The sequence below is a fragment of the Plecotus auritus genome (genome assembly GCF_963455305.1).
Source record: "Plecotus auritus genome assembly, chromosome: 3".
Taxonomy (NCBI): Eukaryota; Metazoa; Chordata; class Mammalia; order Chiroptera; family Vespertilionidae; genus Plecotus; species Plecotus auritus.
The window spans coordinates 51,952,951-51,972,129 of record NC_137772.1 but is presented as its reverse complement, the minus strand read 5'-3'; positions in this window follow the sequence as shown (position 1 = coordinate 51,972,129).

The window sequence follows — 19,179 nt, the reverse complement described above, 5'->3', positions numbered from 1 at the left end:
GCCTACTATACCACATTGAGATGGTTTTGTAAGAAAACTACTTTTACCTCCTTACTACCATAGGCAGAGTGCTGTTTTTGGCTCTTAGAAAATAGCACTATAACTTGGGGGTCAACAGAGGTGTGGCACAGACCCTCAACCCCCCCCCCCAACTTTTCAGGGGCCTGAACCCTCACCCCTTCTGAGGGAGGTCTCCTTCCCCCATGGTTGCTTCGCTTCCCATGCCCAGCTCAAATCGGGACCCAGGTAACAGAGACTTGGCCGACAGCAGCTGCCCTCTCACTGCAACAAGACTTGTTTGAGTTGTCTTGTACCCATGGTGTGGGGAAGTGGGTTTTTGATATCTAAATCCAGCCTAGCACCAGGAATGCTCAGGGCCTACTCAAGAAGGCAAATAATCCTTTCCACTAATATTTACAGGGTAAAATAAGATTGTTGTTAGAGTTTAAATTTGACAGTAAAATAGTAGTCAAGTTCTCAGACTAATTTAAATTGGCTAAGTGAAATAAGCCAATATTCTAGAAAAATTAATGGTAGTGGACAAAAAGCTGTTCCTAAAGTGTTAACTAAAATTTTTATTGGTAGTTCATCTCATGGTAAAATTGCATAACATGTAATGAACCTAAAGCAGTCATATTTTAGCGCAAAAAATTAAAATTTAAACGCTATCAAGACTACATTATAAAATTTCCAAAAGCCTCCTAATATTTAAATAAAAAAAAGGGGGGATAGTAGGATAATATCATGTAAGGAAAAATATCCTGTAAGTAATTTACATCTAGAAAATTTTTACTTTAGAAAATGAACTTTCCTTTGTAATGCTAACAGCAAGACACCCATGAAAAACACACATGGTGTCAAAACAAGCCAAAGGAAAATCATTTGGGCAAAAAATGAAAAAGGATCCCAAGTCAAATTTATAGAAAAGATTCCTTTATTAACTTTTGGTCGAGAATATGTTTGTATATTTTCAGAAAACAACTCCAAGACCATGTGGATTCCTGCAACAGAGAGGAATTGACAGGACTGCTCCAGCCATGAAGACAGAAGAGAAACAGTCCAGAGATAAAAGACGCTGATGACGCCTTGCCATACTAGCAGTCAGCAGCTGTGCATCTCTGCAGGTTGCCCAGGACCAAACCAGAGAGGGTCGGACCTGCATTACCACCATTTGTCCACCATCCAGAACTGAAATATCATTGCTGACATGTACACATAAGGAACTGTTTGACATTGAAATTGGGACTCAAAAGAAGTGTTGGCCCAGAAAGAAACTCACTACAGACTGATTCATTTGCCTCTCAGCATAACCATTATTGCTTGTCTCATTTTCTGTTCTTATAAGTGTATTTCTAGTATCACATGATCTCACACATCTAGGGGAAATAATGAACAACATAATCTGATGAACAAAAACAGACCTGGAGATGGGGAAGCATCGATCAGACTGTCAAGCCTCAGAGGGAAGGTAGGGGAGGGTGGGGGTAAGGGGAAGAGATCAACCAAAGGACTTGTATGCATGCATATAAGCCTAACCAGTGGTCACGGACAACAGGGGGGTGGGGGCATGCGCGGGGAGGGGTCTGGGATGGGAATGGGGGGATGAGGACAAATATGTGATACCTTAATCAATAAAGAAATTAATAAAAAGAAAAAAAGAAAATAGCACTATATTAAAGTTAATGTCTATATATCCTCAAAAGTTCTTAATAATTCAAATTTGCTCGTATTCTGTCACCTTTATAAATTGTTTCAATTCCTTTAGAGATAGCCTTGGAATCATAACTACAGTCTGTATTTATCAAAGTTGTTGGGTTTTTCCATGACGAAATCTGGCTTCTTGCTGAAAGAAGGGATTACACAATTTTGAATAAACTAAGGTATAGAAATTTCTTAGCACTTTATTACCCTTTATTGTGAAAATACAAATAAAGTTTCTCTCAACCTAAAGATATTTTCTACATTATATTAAGTAATATTTGAATATATTGACTTCATATTTTATAGCTAGTAATGTATCATTAACTGGCCACTGCAAAGATTATGTCAAAGTATTTGATCACTATTTAATTCATGCTACCTATTATATTTATGCTTACTTTTTCTCTTATTATTAAGTACTTAGTGTCTGCTGGTCTGAATGTAATTATATGTGTGGAAGTCACATTACCTGTCCAAATAATGCCACTTCGCATCATCACTTATGATCTACACACTATCTACTAGTACAGCAGAGTTCACGAGGATGGTGCTACAGGCCTTATTAATGAATCTTAAGCTTTACTGACATGGATATACTCTTGTGCTGTTGGAAGATATATCAGGCAAGTGGACGTGGCCAGTAGCACATGATAAATACACTCTAGTATTTCTATTTCCCTAAACCTTTGGGATTTTTCTTCTTTATTATTCTAATACATTTTTAATATCTCACCTAATTAGATCTTAGACAATACAATTTAAGATCAATTTTCAGTCAGTGTTTTGAACTGAGTTGCCTCCAACTATACAAGTTAGCCTTTTAAATAAAAAATCATTAAGTATACCCGAATGAATAACTTCAACCTATTCTAATGTTATATTTACATTATTCTTAGACTAACATTCTTAGAATCCATTCATGAAATACACCCATGTTTCTCCTAATATGAATTAACTAAATGTTTCAATCTTTTTGTAGCATAAGCTCTCTCTACTGCTTTGGAAATTTGGGCTACACTGTAATTAACTCTAGTTATATGTCTGGTGGCAACAAGCTAATGAGAAGGTAGATCTTTAAAAAAATTCTGAAGTTTCGAGCCGTTTTAAATTATTCTTTTGCCCTTTTCTCTCTTTCTACTATCCCCACAGGTTTCTGAGGTTCTGATAATTTTCATTATTTATTCTTTCTGGTCTTCGGAATTGGTATTTCTATTAACATATATTTAGGTTGGCGATTATTACTTTTGCAAGTTTATATGTTTTGTTGACTGTCTTTAGTGATTTTTAAATTTCTGTTATTACAATTTCAATACCATAATTTCTATTTGGTGCTTTTAAAAAATTTCTATATCCTTATTGATATTCTATAGTTGTTGAGTCTTTATTGTCATATTTTAATTGGATTTTCTAAGCACAATTTTCTTTCAATCTATGAACATATTTTTAATAGCTTCTTTGAAGTCTTTGCTTGATAAGCTAGACCTTAGCAAAGACTCCAACAGACGCAGTTCTATTGATTGCTGCTATTCCCTCTGTGTGGATCACATTCCTGTCTCTTTGCCTGTTTTATTATTTTGCCGTTGGTGGAGGCGTAAAAACTGGACACTTTAGATAATATGTTGAAGCAATTCTGAATTATGATGATGCTGGGAGTTTTGTTGGTATGTGTCGGTTAATTTATTCAGTGACTAGCGTGGACTAATTCAATAGAATCTCTCTCCTGCACTCTGAGGCCAAAGATGTGGCTACTTGTCCTTTTTTAATTTTAATTCTTGTTTGTATTTTTAATTCTGGCTTTTCTAAGAGTAACTCCTGGGACAGACTAACTTAGTGACTGGCTAATGATTGGTCAGAGGTTGTGTTATGCTTAAGAACCCTGAATCAGTAAAACTTCATTCTTTGTGATGGCTCTGTTGTGGTTTGGAGAAGACATGTAAAGTTTAGGGGGCTTAGAAGTCTGCCCCTTTTAATTTCTGCTTCTCCAAGGCTTCTTGTTCATCCATTGATTTTGGAGCCCTCTCCAGTCTCTCCTGAGCCTGCTACTTCATACATGTGTGCAGACTTCCAGAGCACAAGGGGTATCTCAGAGTTTATCAGGACCTACTGTGTCTGTCTCATCCAGATTTTCCTGTTACATTTTTGACTTGCCTAAGTGAATGCTTGACCTAAAGAGTATCCCAATTTTAGACAGCAGGATGTTGGCCTTCCCTGATTGTTTGTACTGGGATTGCTATTGTTTTTGACATTTCCTGTGGGCATGGTGACTTTCCTGTTCTTCTCTCAATCAGGCCAGCCCCTTAAACAGGAGGACTGCAGGGACCCATGGCCTGCACAGCCCTGGTGTAACTAGTGCCGTTATGTTCAGGGGGTAAAAGGCAGCAGACTATGGCTAACATACCATGGCATCCCACTGTTCTCACCAGGGTTCAGTACTTGTCCTTTCCCCCGATCTTGCCGGAAGCATGAGGGGACTTTTCTCCATATTCTGTGGGATCCTTGGTGGTGCTCCTGGGGGTAAATCTCACAATGTTGTGGGGGACTGGGTCTCTGGAGTTAGTAACTCTCACACGTGTGCATGCTGAGCCTCCAGCAATTTGTCAATTGCAGTTCCCAGCACTGGTTCCCCAGGTTAACCTGTGCTCTAGTAGTGAGCTGTGACTCCCCATATTTACCTGTCTTTCCATCTTGGGAGCAACATTTGCCCCGTGTCCTTCCCTTCCTTGTGGATCCACTGAAGCTATGAAATACATTTTTTAATGGAGGAAGGGGATCATGAAGACAAAAATGCTCAGGTTTTATGAAAGCCATAGTGCTGTCCTATACTAACTTATTGTTCATTGTATAACTTTGCACTTGATACAGTCTTCCTCCTACTCAGAGACAATTCATTTACATTGATTTTAATGGTCTAATGGATAAACTATTTACCATTCTGATCTCTCATTTACTTGAAATTTTCAAGTGGTATTCAATGTCAGTGTACCTCTGTAAATCATTCTCATAATCATAACTTATTCTTTGGCATTATTCAGAAATGCTCCACATGGAAAAATTAATTCTTTTTTTTTCCATTTCTCTGTGTCTTTATTTTTTTTTAAATAAATCTTTATTCAGATTATTACAATTATTTCTCCTTTTTCCCCCCATAGCTCCCCTCCACCCATTTCCACCCCACCTTCTGCCCTTACCTCCCCCCCACTGTCCTCATCCATAGGTGTATGATTTTTGTCCATTCTCTTCATGAACCCCCCATACCCCTTTCCCCCTGAGAATTATCAGTCCACTCCCTTTCTATGCCCCTGATTCTATTATATTCACCAGATTATTCTGCTCCTCAGGTTTTTAATTCACTTGATTTTTAGGTTCGCTTGTTGATAGATATGTATTTGTTGTTCATAATTTTTCTCTTTACTTTTTTCTTCTTCCTCTTCTTTAAGGATACCTTTCAGCATTTCATATAATACTGGTTTGGTGGTGATGAACTCCTTTGGCTTTTTCTTATCTGTGAAGCTCTTTATCTGCCCTTCAATTCTGAATGATAACTTTGCTGGGTAGAGTAATCTTGGTTGTAGGTTCTTGCTATTCATCACATTGAAAATTTCTTGCCACTCCCGTCTGGCCTGCATAGTTTCTGTTGAGAAGTCAGCTGACAGTCGTATGGGTGCTCCCTTGTAGGTAATTAACTGTTTTTCTCTTGCTGCTTTTAATATTCTCTCTTTGTCTTTTGCTCTTGGCATTTTAATTATGATGTGTCTTGGTGTGGTCCTCTTTGGATTCCTTTTGTTTGGGGTTCTGTGGGCTTCCTGGACTTGTAAGTCTATTTCTCTCACCAGGTGGGGGAAGTTTTCTGTCATTTCTTCAAATAGGTTTTCAGTATCTTGCTCTCTCTCTTCTTCTGGCACCCCCATAATTCTGATGTTGGTACGCTTGAAGTTGTCCCAGAGTCTTCTTACATTATCTTCAACTTTTTGGATTTTTTTTTTTTGCTTTTTGCTTTTTCGGTTGAGTGTTTTTTGCTTCTTTGTATTTCAATTCTTTGACTTGATTCTTGTGTTCCTCTATTCTGTTTCTGGGTCTCTGTATAATATTTTTTATTTCAGTCAGTGTATGTTTAATTTCTAGTTGGTCCTTTTTCATATCTTCGAGGGTCTCGTTATATTTATCGGCCTTTTCTAGGATATTCTTAAAAAGTCTTATAACCGTGGTTTTGAATTCTATATCCAGTCGTTTGTTTTCCTCCATTTCTTTCGTTTGTGATCTGATTCTTTGACCCCGCATTTTCACTGCTTCCCTGAGTTGGTAAGGTAGATATTTGTGCTAGGTTTCCAATATGGCCCAGTGGGTCTGCTTCCCCAGTTAACCTGAGGTGGACACTCTTGGTGCACCCCTTTGTGGACTGTGTGTACAGCCTTGTTGTAATTAAGTCTTTATTGTTGTTGGTATCACTGGGAAGAATTGACCTCCGGGCCAGTTGGCTGTAAGGATCAGCTGTGTCTATGCTGGGAGAAGTTCGGTGCTGGAGACAGCCTTATAGGATTAGACTTGCCAAATTGCAATAGCCTCTGTGCTCAGCTTGGATGGGGTGGAGTCTCAGTCTTGGCTTTCTGTCAGCCTTGCCCTTGCGCACATGTGCGCTTTCAGTCCTCCGCCTTCCCCAGCTCGAGTCTCCGCCTGAGAGTCCAGACTCCCCCCACAAGAGCGTGGGTCCCCAGGGGCTCGCCTGGAACTGGGGTTCACTGCAGTCAGAACTGGGGCTCAGTGCAGTCAGGATCCTCTGACTCCCTTCCACTAGGGAAAGCCTGTGGCAACCTCCGCAGCCTTAGTGCGCACTGGCCAGCGTGCACCTTCAGACTTCTGCCTTTCCCAGCTCGAGTCTCCGCCCAAGAGTCCAGACTTCCCCCGTAAGAGCGTGGGTCCCCAGGGGTTCGCCCGGAACTGGGGTTCAGTGCATTCAGAACTGGGGTTCAGTGCGGTCGGAGGCTTCCTTCCCCCTTCTGCCAGAGAAAGTCAGCCAGGCTCTCAGCCGCCCTTCCTCTCTGCGCGCACAAAGACCCTTTGCCGTACCTCCAATTCTCTGTGAACTTTTCTCTTTCCTTCTAGTTGTAGAATTTTCACTCAGCCTGCTTTCCTGTGGTTCTGGATGGTGTCCGTTCTGTCTTTTAGTTGTAGTTTTGAAATTGTTGTGCGAGGCAGCAGTTTAGGTGTTTACCTATGCCGCCATCTTGGTTTCTCTGAAAAATTAATTCTAATGTTTTATCATTAGACTATCATTTCTGTTAACTCCAGTCATCTACTTTTGTTACTTTACACTGTTCTTCAATCTCTAGTCCCTTGACTTCAGTCATTAATCTTAATTTAATCATTTAATGTTTTAATTTCTTTCCTTTATTAGACTATTTTCTATATCTTCAACTATTTTTCTATAAATATGCTCAGTTGTTAAATATACATCCCAACTTTGAATCACTGCAATTTTTTGCCTACTTTTATCTTATGCTAAGACTTTTTAAGTGCTGTAAGAGAAAATAAGTCATATAGTAGATCGGTGCCACTACACATTTCTGGTGTCCAATTTTAACTGATCCCTCAAAACTGTCTTAAAATCATAATGTTTCCCTAGTCTATTCTCACGTTGACTTCATTAAGCATTAGGAAGTTTTCCCACTGTAGATACTTCAACTCTGCCACACCTTTATACACATTCAGCAAATGATGGAGGTGATTAAAATGATCAAGAAGGAAACTTTTCAACTTCCTGGTCCACTCGGCATTTGTAATATCATTTGTACCTGTGTCTCTTTTTTCTAGTAAATATAGAAGTAGCAATCTTTCTCCTATTTAAGACCAATGCATCAATGAGTAAACTTAACCAGATTTTGAAGAACAACTTAAAAAATTGCTTATGAAACTTTAGTGCCCAGACAAATTTCTGGGGATGTTGTTAAGAATAAAGATTTTGGGTGAAAACTCAGATTCTGTATATCTAATGAGCTTCGGGATGATGTCAATGCTGGTCCACAGCACACACTGTGTGTATAAATAATCTACTACATTTTACCCTACTAATTACCTTTTTTTCCTTATCTTTAACATTTCTTTCTCTTTTATTTTTGCATGTGAATTTAAACATAAATTGTCATCTTATACTTAAGAAAAGAACTTTAGCCTCACAACAATTCTACTTATTGTTACCTATTTCCTCTCTTTTCCAGTTACCTTCATATAAATGGAATCTATACTTTCTCTTCATATTTCTTGCTTCTCAGTTATTTCTCATTATATTGCAGTCTGGATTCTACCTGAATGATTCTATTGAACCTGATATTGACATACCAGAGAACTTAAAAATTCTAACTCAGTGGATAATTTTCATCCATTTTTAATGTTTATTATTATTTTTGCTGTTTATAGTATTGTCACCCTTCCTTTCTGCATATTTTCCATGTTTCCTCTAGTTCTGTTTGACCATGCTACAATCTTCTTTCTCTTTTGGACATTCCTCTTCTGCTAATTTTTCCATTTTTAGCCTTTTTTTTTTTTTTAAACCATCTTCTCACTTTGAACATCATTTTTTTTGTATGGTCATATGCATTTCTTCAGTTACTATCTGTATGTTTGATTTTTCTTATATCTTTATCTGTAGTTAATATTTATTTTCCTTACTGTAAAGCCATAAATTAAACTGCCTACTAAATAAATACACTTGAGCAGTTCCCAAGAAACTACAACGTAACAGCCACCAAACTGATCTTATCCTCTCCCCACCAAATTAAAAAAATTTTTTTTGTGCTTCTTATTTCAGAGAATTCACAGTTACACAATGGCGAATGTAAGCCTCCCTGTTCATAACTCCCTCTATCATTACATAGACAGCCCATCAATTAATAAATCCCATTGATTCAATCTCCTAATTATTTTTTAAATACATTCACTTTTGTATATCCCACCTGCCATTTATTAATTTGCATCACCATTACTATTTTTCACTTGGCTTCCCACAACCATTCCAAACTCTACTTACTGCTGCTTTTTTTTGATCCCATAATATGTATATACTTGTTAGTGAAGACATAAAAATGGTCCTAAAATGCAAATATCTCCATTTCACTTGTCTATATAATAGTATTTAACAGCTTCTGTTACCGTCCGGGGAAGGGCCAAACATGTTTATCTTTTCAGTCTTTTATAGACTACTATTACTTTGTGTTAAGTTTGCAGTGACCTTCATGCTATTCTGAAAATGTGGCACTCTTTATCTTCCTTCCTTTCTTTCTTTTTTTTTAAATTTAATAAAACGTTATTGTTCAGATTATTGCAATTGTTTCTCCTTTTCCCCCCCATAGCTCCCCTCCACCTGGTTCCCACCCCACCCTCTGCCCTTACCTCCCCCCCACTGTCCTCATCCATAGGTGTACGCTTTTTGTCTAGTCTCTTCCTGCACCCTCCACACGCCTTCCCCCCTGAGAATTATCAGTCTACTCCCTTTCTATGCCCCTAATTCTATTATATTCACCAGTTTATTTTGTTCCTCAGATTTTTAATTTACTTGATTTTTAGGTTCACTTGTTGATAGATATGTATTTGTTGTTCATAATTTTTATCTTTACCTTTTTCTTCTTCCTCTTCTTAAAGAATACCTTTCAGCATTTCATATAATACTGGTTTGGTGGTAATGAACTCCTTTGGCTTTTTCTTATCTGCGAAGCTCTTTATCTGCCCTTCCATTCTGAATGATAACTTTGCTGGGTAGAGTAATCTTGGTTGTAGGTTCTTGCTTTTCATCACTTTGAATATTTCTTGCCACTCCTGTCTGGCCTGCATAGTTTCTGTTGAGAAATCAGCTGACAATCGTATGGGTGCTCCCTTGTAGGTAATTAACTGTTTTTCTCTTGCTGCTTTTAACATTCTCTCTTTGTCTTTTGCCCTTGGCATTTTAATTATGATGTGTCTTGGTGTGGTCCTCTTTGGATTCCTTTTGTTTGGGGACTTCCTGGACTTGTAAGTCTATTTCTTTCACCAGGTAGGGGAAGTTTTCAGTCATTATTTCTTCAAATAGTTTTTCAGTATCTTGCTCTCTGTCTTCTTCTGGCACCCCCATAATTCTGATGTTGGTACGCTTGAAGTTGTCCCAGAGGCTTCTTACACTATCTTCAACTTTTTGGATTCTTTTTTCTTTTTTCTTTTCCGGTTGAGTGTTTTTTGCTTCTTTGTTTTTCAAATATTTGACTTGATTCTTGCATTCCTCTAGTCTGCTGTTGGGTCTCTGTATAATATTTTTTATTTCAGTCAGTGTATGTTTAATTTCTAGTTGGTCCTCTTTCATATCCTTGAGGTCTCGTTATATTTATTGGCCTTTTCTAGGATATTCTTGAAAAGCCTTATAACCGTGGTTTTGAACTCTATATCCAGTCGTTTGTTTTCCTTCATTTCTTTCATTTGTGATATGTTTCTTTGTCTACGCATTTTCCCTGCTTCCCTGAGTTGGTAAGGTAGCTTTGTGTGCTAGGTGTCCTATACGGCCCAGTGGGTCTGCCTCCCCAGTTAACCTGAGGTGGACACTCTTGGTGCACCCCTTTGTGGTCTGTGTGTACAGCCTTGTTGTAGTTAAGTCTTGATTGCTGTTGGTATCACTGGGAGGAATAGACCTCCAGGCCAGTTGGCTGTGAGGATCAGCTGTGTCTATGCTGGGAGAAGTTCGGTGCTGGAGATAGCCTTATAGGATTAGACTTGCAAAATTGCAAAAGCCTCTGTGCTCAGCTTGGATGGGGCGGAGTCTCAGGGCAGAGCAGACAGTCTTGGCTTCCCGTCAGCCCTGCCCTTGAGCGCGTGCCTACAGACCTCTGTCTTCTGCAACTCCCCTGAGTTTCTGCCTGACAGTCCAGATTCCCCCTGTAAGAGCATGGATCCCCAGGGGCTCGCCCAGAACTGGGGTTCAGTGTAGTCAGAACTAGGGTTCAGTGCAGTCAGGAGCTTCTGACTCCCTTCCGCTAGGGAATGCCTGCGGCAACCTCCGCATTCAGCTTTCTCTGCGAGCACTTGCATGTGCGCACGCGTGCCTCCAGACCCGCCACAGCTCCCCCGGGTCTCTGAGCCTCCGTGTGCCTTCTCTCTACCTGACAGTCCAGACTCCCCCTGTATGAGCCTGGGTCCACGGGGTTTCGCCCGGAACTGGGTTTCAGTGCAGTTGGAACTGGGGTTCAGTGCAGTCGGGGGCTTCCTTCCCCCTCCCACCAGAGAAAGTCAGCCAGGTACTCAGCCGCCCTTCCTCTCTGTGCGTGTGTCTCCGTACCTCAGCCCTTTGCCGCTCCTCTCATTCTCCGGGAGCTTTCCTCTTTCCTTCTAGTTGTAGAATTTCCACTCAGCCAGCCTTCCTGTGGGTCTGAATGATGTCCGTTCTGTCTTTTAGTTGTAGTTTTGAAATTGTTGTGTGAGGCAGCAATTTAGGTGCTTACCTATGCCGCCATCATGGTTTCTCCCTTTATCTTCCTTTCTATTGACTACATGTGCTACTCTATCTGCCAACAACCCTGTTCATTTTTTTCTTTTTAACACAAATTCCTCTCATCCTCAATAGCCTCTGAGATACCAACACACACATTGTTTTGTCTTTTTCTCCTCTATTTCCCCATATTCCCAAGAATACACTCTTATAGGATTTTTTACATAGTGATGCTATTGCATTTTACTTGTTTATAGCTCTTCTCTAACCTTTTTGAGGGCAGGGAATATTAGGTATCATTCTAATCACGCCTAGCGTAGAGTGAAACCCATAATAAGCATGAGTTAAATGCCTTTTATAAAAACAAGATGAAAAAAGGAAAGAAGTTCTTCAACAAAATATCATCTCTAATGAATATTCAAAGAGTTTTGTAATATCCACTGGATCTGGAGCTGAATAGAAAATATTTTGCTAGTGTACCTAAGGGACAATTTTGGCAAAACTTAGAATGCTTTATGCCTACTATATATTTTGAAATGCTTTTCTTGCCAAGAAATGACTTCAGTTTATGCAAGCTACATTTTAACACTTTGACCATATTCCCCAAGAAACTATAAGTATATTTTGGGGTTGGGTGTGTCATCATCACTATAAAGATTAATACATTTTTAGATCAATCAGAGCGTTATAAAAATATCTAAACTGTATGAATGATTTTTTATATTTTTATTTTCAAATAATCACATAATATAATGAATTAAACATAAATATGGAATTTTTATATAAATATATATTATAAAATGAAAAATATATGCATATTTAGAATTTCATAATAAAATAATATAGCAAATAGAATGTTTGGTCAGAAAGAATCAATAATACTTCTATCTCTTATTTATCAAGCAAAATATTAGATACCTGTAACATAAATAATCTAAACTGAACATAATTCCACTACGAGGCAAAAATAAATCTTTGTCAGCATACACTTAAGTATCTCTCTAGAAGCTCCAAGTTAACATTCTAAAATTAAATTTGGCTTTTTCTTAACTTCATTTTCCAAGCCTTTTTTCTTCCTGTATTTATTACTTCAGTGAAAACATCTGCAATTTATACAATCCGGACCTTCACAGATGGTTTCTACTTTACCTTTACATTGGCAACTTAATAATTAACAAGGCATCTTGATTTCATTTCCTGAATATCTCCTTAATGAATCTACAACATGGAGTATTCTATGACATCACTCTCTCATTCCATCTTTATATGTTTGATTTGCATGCGTTTTAAAATAAATAAGTATTATAGACTACTGTTAGATCTGTTTCAGGTTTGATGGTGAAGGAAAAAGCCAAACACACAAGTTTGGAGGTAGGTACCACTGGACCAGTAACAAGTAAATAGTGAGGATTTTCCCTAGGCCTGATGGTAGATAGCATAACTTGCTAGTTTATCTAGATTTCTCCCCATGGGCACCTGAAATGACCAACAAACTTGGGGCCTTTCTTTTTAAAAAATATGTATTTATATTGATTTCAGAGAGAAAGGGAGAGGCAGAGAGAGATAGGAAAAATGATGAGAGAGTCTTTGATTGGCTGCCTCCTGCATGGCCCCTGTTGGGGATTGAGCCTGAAATCCTGACATATGCCCTGACCTGGAATCATGACCTCTCCATTCATAGGTTGATGCTCAACCACTGAACACACTGGCCAGGCTGGGGCCTTTCTTTTTGAGTGGTTAAGGAGTATTTGAGAACTGCACCAACTTACCTGTATTCAAATCCAATTTTTGTATTACTTGTTTGCTGTTCAGGGGAAATCAGTCTCAATACTCGTCATTGTTTTGGATGACACTTGCATTCTTCCCTATTCACCAAGTCAATATTGGAATATATAAATCTAAATTATTATTTAAAGCTTTGAATCGATTCTTTGTATATCACTTGCATAATTATTTTTCATTCAGCAAAAATTGGATCAGGAAATTCTTAAAACAATAATATAGAATTAAGATTAAAATTAAATATTTTTGAAATAAAAGAAAAATACAAAAAGAAATGTCAGCTTTATTAATAATTAAGCATTTTACTAGCATTTTGATGTCCCAATTTACTAGTGACTCTTCTTAAACTTTATATGAATGGAAACATACAGAATGTGCTTCTTTATGACTCAGCATTCTGTTCATGAATTTATCCATTATATGTATATGGCAATTTTTAGTTTCATTTCTTACTATACATCTTATAAAGAACTAGAGGCCTGGTGCAGGAAATTCGTGCATGGGGGGTGGTGTGTTCCTCAGTCTTGCCTGCACCCTCTCCAATTAGGGACCGCTTGAGGGATCTCTGACCTCCCGTTTAGACCTGATACCAGTGGGATTGGGCTTAAATGGGCGGTTGGACATCCCTCTCACAATCCAGAATCACTGGCTCCCAACTGCCCTCCCCTGCAGGCCTGGTCCCCCCAACTGCCCTCCCCTGCTGGTCTGGTCCCCCCCAAACTGCCCTCCCCTGCTGGCCTGGTCTCCCCAAATTGCCCTCCTCTGCTGGCACGGTCACTCCTAACTGCCCTCCCTGATGGCCTGATTGCCCACAACTGCCCTCCTCTGCAGGCCTGGTCTCCCCCAACTGCCCTACTTTGCAGGCCTGGGTCCCCCCCAACTGTCCTCCACTGCAGGCCTTGGTCCCCTCAGCTGCCCTCCCCTGCTGGCCTGGTACACTCCCCCACCCAACTGCCCTCTCCTGCAGGCCTGGGTCCCCCTGAACTGCCCTCCCCTGCAGGCCTGGGTCCCCCCAACTGCCCTCCCTTGCTGGCCTGGTCTCCCCCAACTGCCCTCCTCTGCCGGCCTGGTCACCCCCAACTGCCCTCCTCTGCTGGCCTGGTCACCTCTAACTTCCCACAACTGCCCTCCCCTGCAGGCCATCTTGTGGTGGCCATCTTGTGTCCACATGGTGGCAACCATCTTTGACCACTTGGGGGGCAGCCATCTTGTGTCTTAGTGTGACGGTCAATTTGCATGTTACTCTTTTATTAGATAGGATTATCTTCTATGAACAAAGCATATTTTATTTAGCCATTCTACTATTGCAGAACATTTAGCTTATTAGTTTAATCATTTTTCCTAGATAACTATAAAAATAATGCTATTATGAATATACTGGCATATACAGTATATGCCTTTTGGCACATAATGTATACATTTTTGGAGGAGTATAAATAGGAAATGAAACTTTTGGTCAGAGAGCATGGTATGTTCAGCCTTGATAAATAATAGCATGATATTTTACACTCATAGTTTATAGAGTCACCACTGCTCCACATTCTCCTTATAGTGATGTTTTTAGTCTTTATAATTTTAACCATCTTGTAAATATGAAAAAAGATGAAATACTGACATTTGTAACAACGTGGATGTATCTTAAGAATATCATGCTAAGCCAAGTAAGTCAGACTGAAAAAGGCAAGAACTGTATGATTTAACTCCTATGTGGGATATAAAATCATTAACATTTTTGCTAAAACTATAGTTTTGCTCTTTCCAGAATACCATGTAATTGCAATCATACATTATATATTCTTTTCTGAATGGCACTTTTCATTTAACAATACGGATTTAAGGTTCAGCCATATCTTTCATGTTGGATAGCTTCTTTTTATTCCATAATATGAATTTGCTATCTATAGAAAAGCATTTTGGTTGCTTCAAGTTTTGGGTGATTATAAATAAAACTATTATAAATATTCATATTCAGGATATTTTGTGGACATAAGTTTTGAAGTGATTTAGGTAAATATCAAGGAGTGTGATTTTGGGGTTATGTTATAAGACAGTTTAGCTTTTTAAGAAACTGCCAAATATTTTGCCAAAGTGGCTCTACCATTTTGCATTCCTACCAGAGATGAATGTGAGTTCCTATTGCTCCATATCTGAACCAGCAATTGGTATTTTCAGTTTTTTTTTTTTTTGGGGGGGGGATTTTAAACATTCTAATAAGTATGTAGAAATAGTGTTAGAAATGCAGTTTTTAATATGTTCTTGCATACAGCAAACTTGCTAAATCCGATTATGATTTAATGTTTCTATTAGATGTGTTCTTAATATCTACTTTAAAAAATTATTATCCTGAAACAAACATGAAATTTCTGAATATAGAGTCAGACTTGTAGTAATATCTCTTTAAGTCCCTAAGCTCCATTCTCTCCCTTTAGGGCAACCTAATGAGAATGAGATGGCTAATACTGGACATGCAAAAAGGGGTTTCTGATGCCACCTATCAGGGATCCTGAAAATAGGAATCTGGGAGTTTATATGGAAATTCCTCTATGTATGCTTACCTCTCCTCCTGAGAGAGGAAGCGAAAACCAATTTCCCTAATTTAAAGGAATCTCCTCTAAGAAGAAAAAGAGAAGGTCCCCAGATAATGACTCTCACTTTCGAGGTTTGTCTCTTAAACCAGTTACCAGATTTTTTTTTTTTTTCATAGAAGACAACAGCTGAATTGTGCAGACACATGGAATTATCCACATTGCATTTTTACTTTATCTTTATACAATTATATTATTTGAAAATATTTATAGTTTATCTAGTCCATTAACATATCTATTTCTTTTGTGTCTTTTTTCTGCCTTAGAAACTAGATAGGATAGTTAATATAATGTGGGATATAATGGGTGGTAGTAGTCCATCTTGGTTCATTCTATATTCAGAAGAAAATATTTCAGCTTTTTACTGTTAGGTAGTATAGTGTTAGAGGTGATTCTACTTATAGAAACCATTAATCAGAAGTTTCCTGCTACTCCTAGTTTGCTATGAGTTTTTAACATATAAAGATGTTAAATATTATCAAATCCTTTTCTGCATGTATTAAATGACCTTACATTTTTCATTTTTATTGAGGTGAATTATATTGGTTAATTTTTCAAATGTAAAATTAATTATAGACTAAACAACCATTGTCATAACTCTGTTTGAATAATGTTACATATCATTTGCTATATTTTATTTAGGAATAGTTATCTATGTTCATGAAAATAATTGTCTGATAATTTTTCATTTTTTCATAAAGTCTTTATCAGTGTTTAGAAACAAGGTTATACTGAATTCATATAATACTGTTGGACATGGCCTCTCCTTTTATGTTCCTGGAAATATTAAGTAACATTTTAAGAATAGTACAAATCTTCAGCAAAATGACATGGCTTGGGGGATTTCTGTGGATAAATATTAATTGAATTTATAAATACTTAAATAGACAGGGATATTATGATTTATTATTTCTTCATGTCTGTTTTTTAATTATTTTTTTCTAGAAATCTGTACCTTTCATCAAAATAATAAAAATTTATAGCATATCTTTAAAAAATAATTATGTATAGATTTAATATGTAAAATTTATAGTGGTGTGCAATTTATTACTTTCTTGTAACTATGTATGTTTGTTTTCCCCATTATTTATTTTTTATTTATTGTTGAAAGAATTACAGATGTCCGCCAGCCCCCCTTTTGCTCCCTCTCCACCCAAACCCCACTCCACCCCACCCCAGGCCTTCATCACGTTATTGTCTGTCCATGAGCTATGCATACATGCCTATATGTTCTTTGGTCAATCTCTTCATGTTCCCCCCACTCCTTCCCCTCATTATAACTTCTATATTTTTATATATCTTTGGTTAGTATTGTCTTAGAAATGTTATTCTCCTTAGTCATTCAAAGAGCCAAATTTACAATGTATTTATTTATTTTATTAATGTCTGCTATTATGGCATTTCTTAAATTCTTTAAAATGTTAAATTTGTTTTCATTTTGCTTCTTTTTAATAATTGTTTTTTTTATTTATTAAAATTTCTTTATTTATTAAGGTGTTACACATGAGTCCTTATTCCCCCATTAATCCCTCCCCCCTCCCCCCACTCATGCCCTCACCCTCCTGTTGTCTGTGTCCATTGGTTAGGCTTATATGCATGCATACAAGTCCTTTGGTATCTCTCCCCCTTACCCACACCCTCCCCTACCTTCCCTCTGAGGTTTGATGGTCTGATCGATGTTTCTCTGCCTCTGGATCTGTTTTTGTTCATCAGTTTATGATGTTCATTATATTCCATAAATGAGTGAGATCATGTGATATTTATCTTTCTCTGACTGGCTTATTTCACTTAGCATAATGCTCTCCAGTTCCATCCATGCTATTGCAAATGGTAAGAACTCCTTTTTTACTGCAGCATAGTATTCCATTGTGTAGATGTACCACAGTTTTTTAATCCACTCATCTGCTGATGGGCACTTAGGCTGTTTCCAAATGTTAGCTATGGTGAATTGTGCTGCTATGAACATAGGGGTGCATATATCCTTTCTGATTCGTGTTTCTACTTTCTTGGGATATATTCCTAGAAGTGGGATCACTGGGTCAAATGGGAGTTCCACTTTTAGTTTTTTGAGGAAACTCCATAGTGTTCTCCACAGTGTCTGCACCAGTCTGCATTCCACCAGCAGTGCACGAGGGTTCCTTTTTCTCCACATCCTCGCCAGCACTTGTCATTTGTTGATTTGTTGATGGTTGCCATTCTGACAGGTGTGAGATGGTACTGCATTGTTGTTTTGATTTGCATCTCTCTGATGTTTAGTGACTTTGAGCATGTTTTCATATGTCTCTTGGCCTTCCTTCTGTCTTCTTTAGAAAAGTGTCTATTTGGATCAGTTGCCCATTTTTTGATTGGGTTGTTTATTTATCTTCTTTTTGTTAAGCTGCATGAGTTCCCTGTAAATGTTGGAGATTAAACCCTATTGGTGATAACATTGGCAAATATATTCTCCCATGCAGTGGGCTTTCTTGTTGTTTTGTTGATGGTTTATTTTGCTGTGCAAAACCTTTTTATTTTGATGTAGTCCCATTTGTTCATTTTCTCCTTAGTTTCCATTGCCCTAGGAGCAGTATCGGTGAAGAAATTGCTTTGGCATATATCTGAGATTTTGCTGACTGTGGATTCCTCTAGTATTTTTATGGTTTCCCGTCTTATGTTTAAGTCCTTTATCGATTTTCAGTTTATTTTTGTGTATTGTGTAAGTTGGTGGTCTGGTTTCAATTTTTTTTTTGCATGTATCTGTCCAATTTTCTCAACACCATTTATTGAAGAGACTGTCTTGACTCCATTGTATGTTCATGCCTCCTTTGTCAAATATTAATTGAGCATAGTGGTTTGGGTCGATATCTGGGTTCTCTATTCTATTCCATTGATCTATATGTCTGTTCTTGTGCCAGTACCAGGCTGTTTTGAGATACAGCTTGATATCTGGTACTGAGATCCAACCTATTTTGTTCTTCTTTCTCAGGATTGCTGTGGCTATTCGGGGTCTTTTTTTATTCCAGATGAATTTTTGGAAAGTTCATTCTAGGTCTGTGAAATATGCTGTTGGTATTTTAATGGGGAGTGCATTGAATCTATAGATTGCTTTGGGTAGTATGGACATTTTAATGATGTTGATTTTACCAATCCATGAACATGGTATGTTCTTCCATCTGTTTACATCTTCCTCTATCTCTTTTTTCAGTGTCCTAGAGTTTTCCACGTATAGGTCTTTTACCTCCTTAGTTAAGTTTATTCCTAGGTATCTTAATTTTTTTGGTGTGATGGTAAATGGGATTGCTTTTTCAGTCTCTCTTTCTATAAGTTCACTATTGGTGTATAGAAATGCCATAGATTCCTTGGCATTAATTTTGTATCCTGCTACATTGCCGAATTCATTTATTAAGTCTAATAATTTTTTGATGGAGTCTTTAGGGTTTTCTATGCACAGTTTCATGTCATCTATGAATAAGGACAGTTTTACTTCTTCTTTTCCAATTTGGATGCTTTTTATTTCTTCTTCTTAATGTAATCTCAAAGGCTAGTACTTCTAGTACTATGTTGAACAGGAGTGGTGAAAGCGGGCATCCCTGTCTTGTTCCTGTTCTTAGGGGAAATGGTTTTAGTTTTTGCCCATTGAGTATGATGTTGGCTGTGTGTTTGTCATATATGGCTTTTATTATGTTGAGATATGAT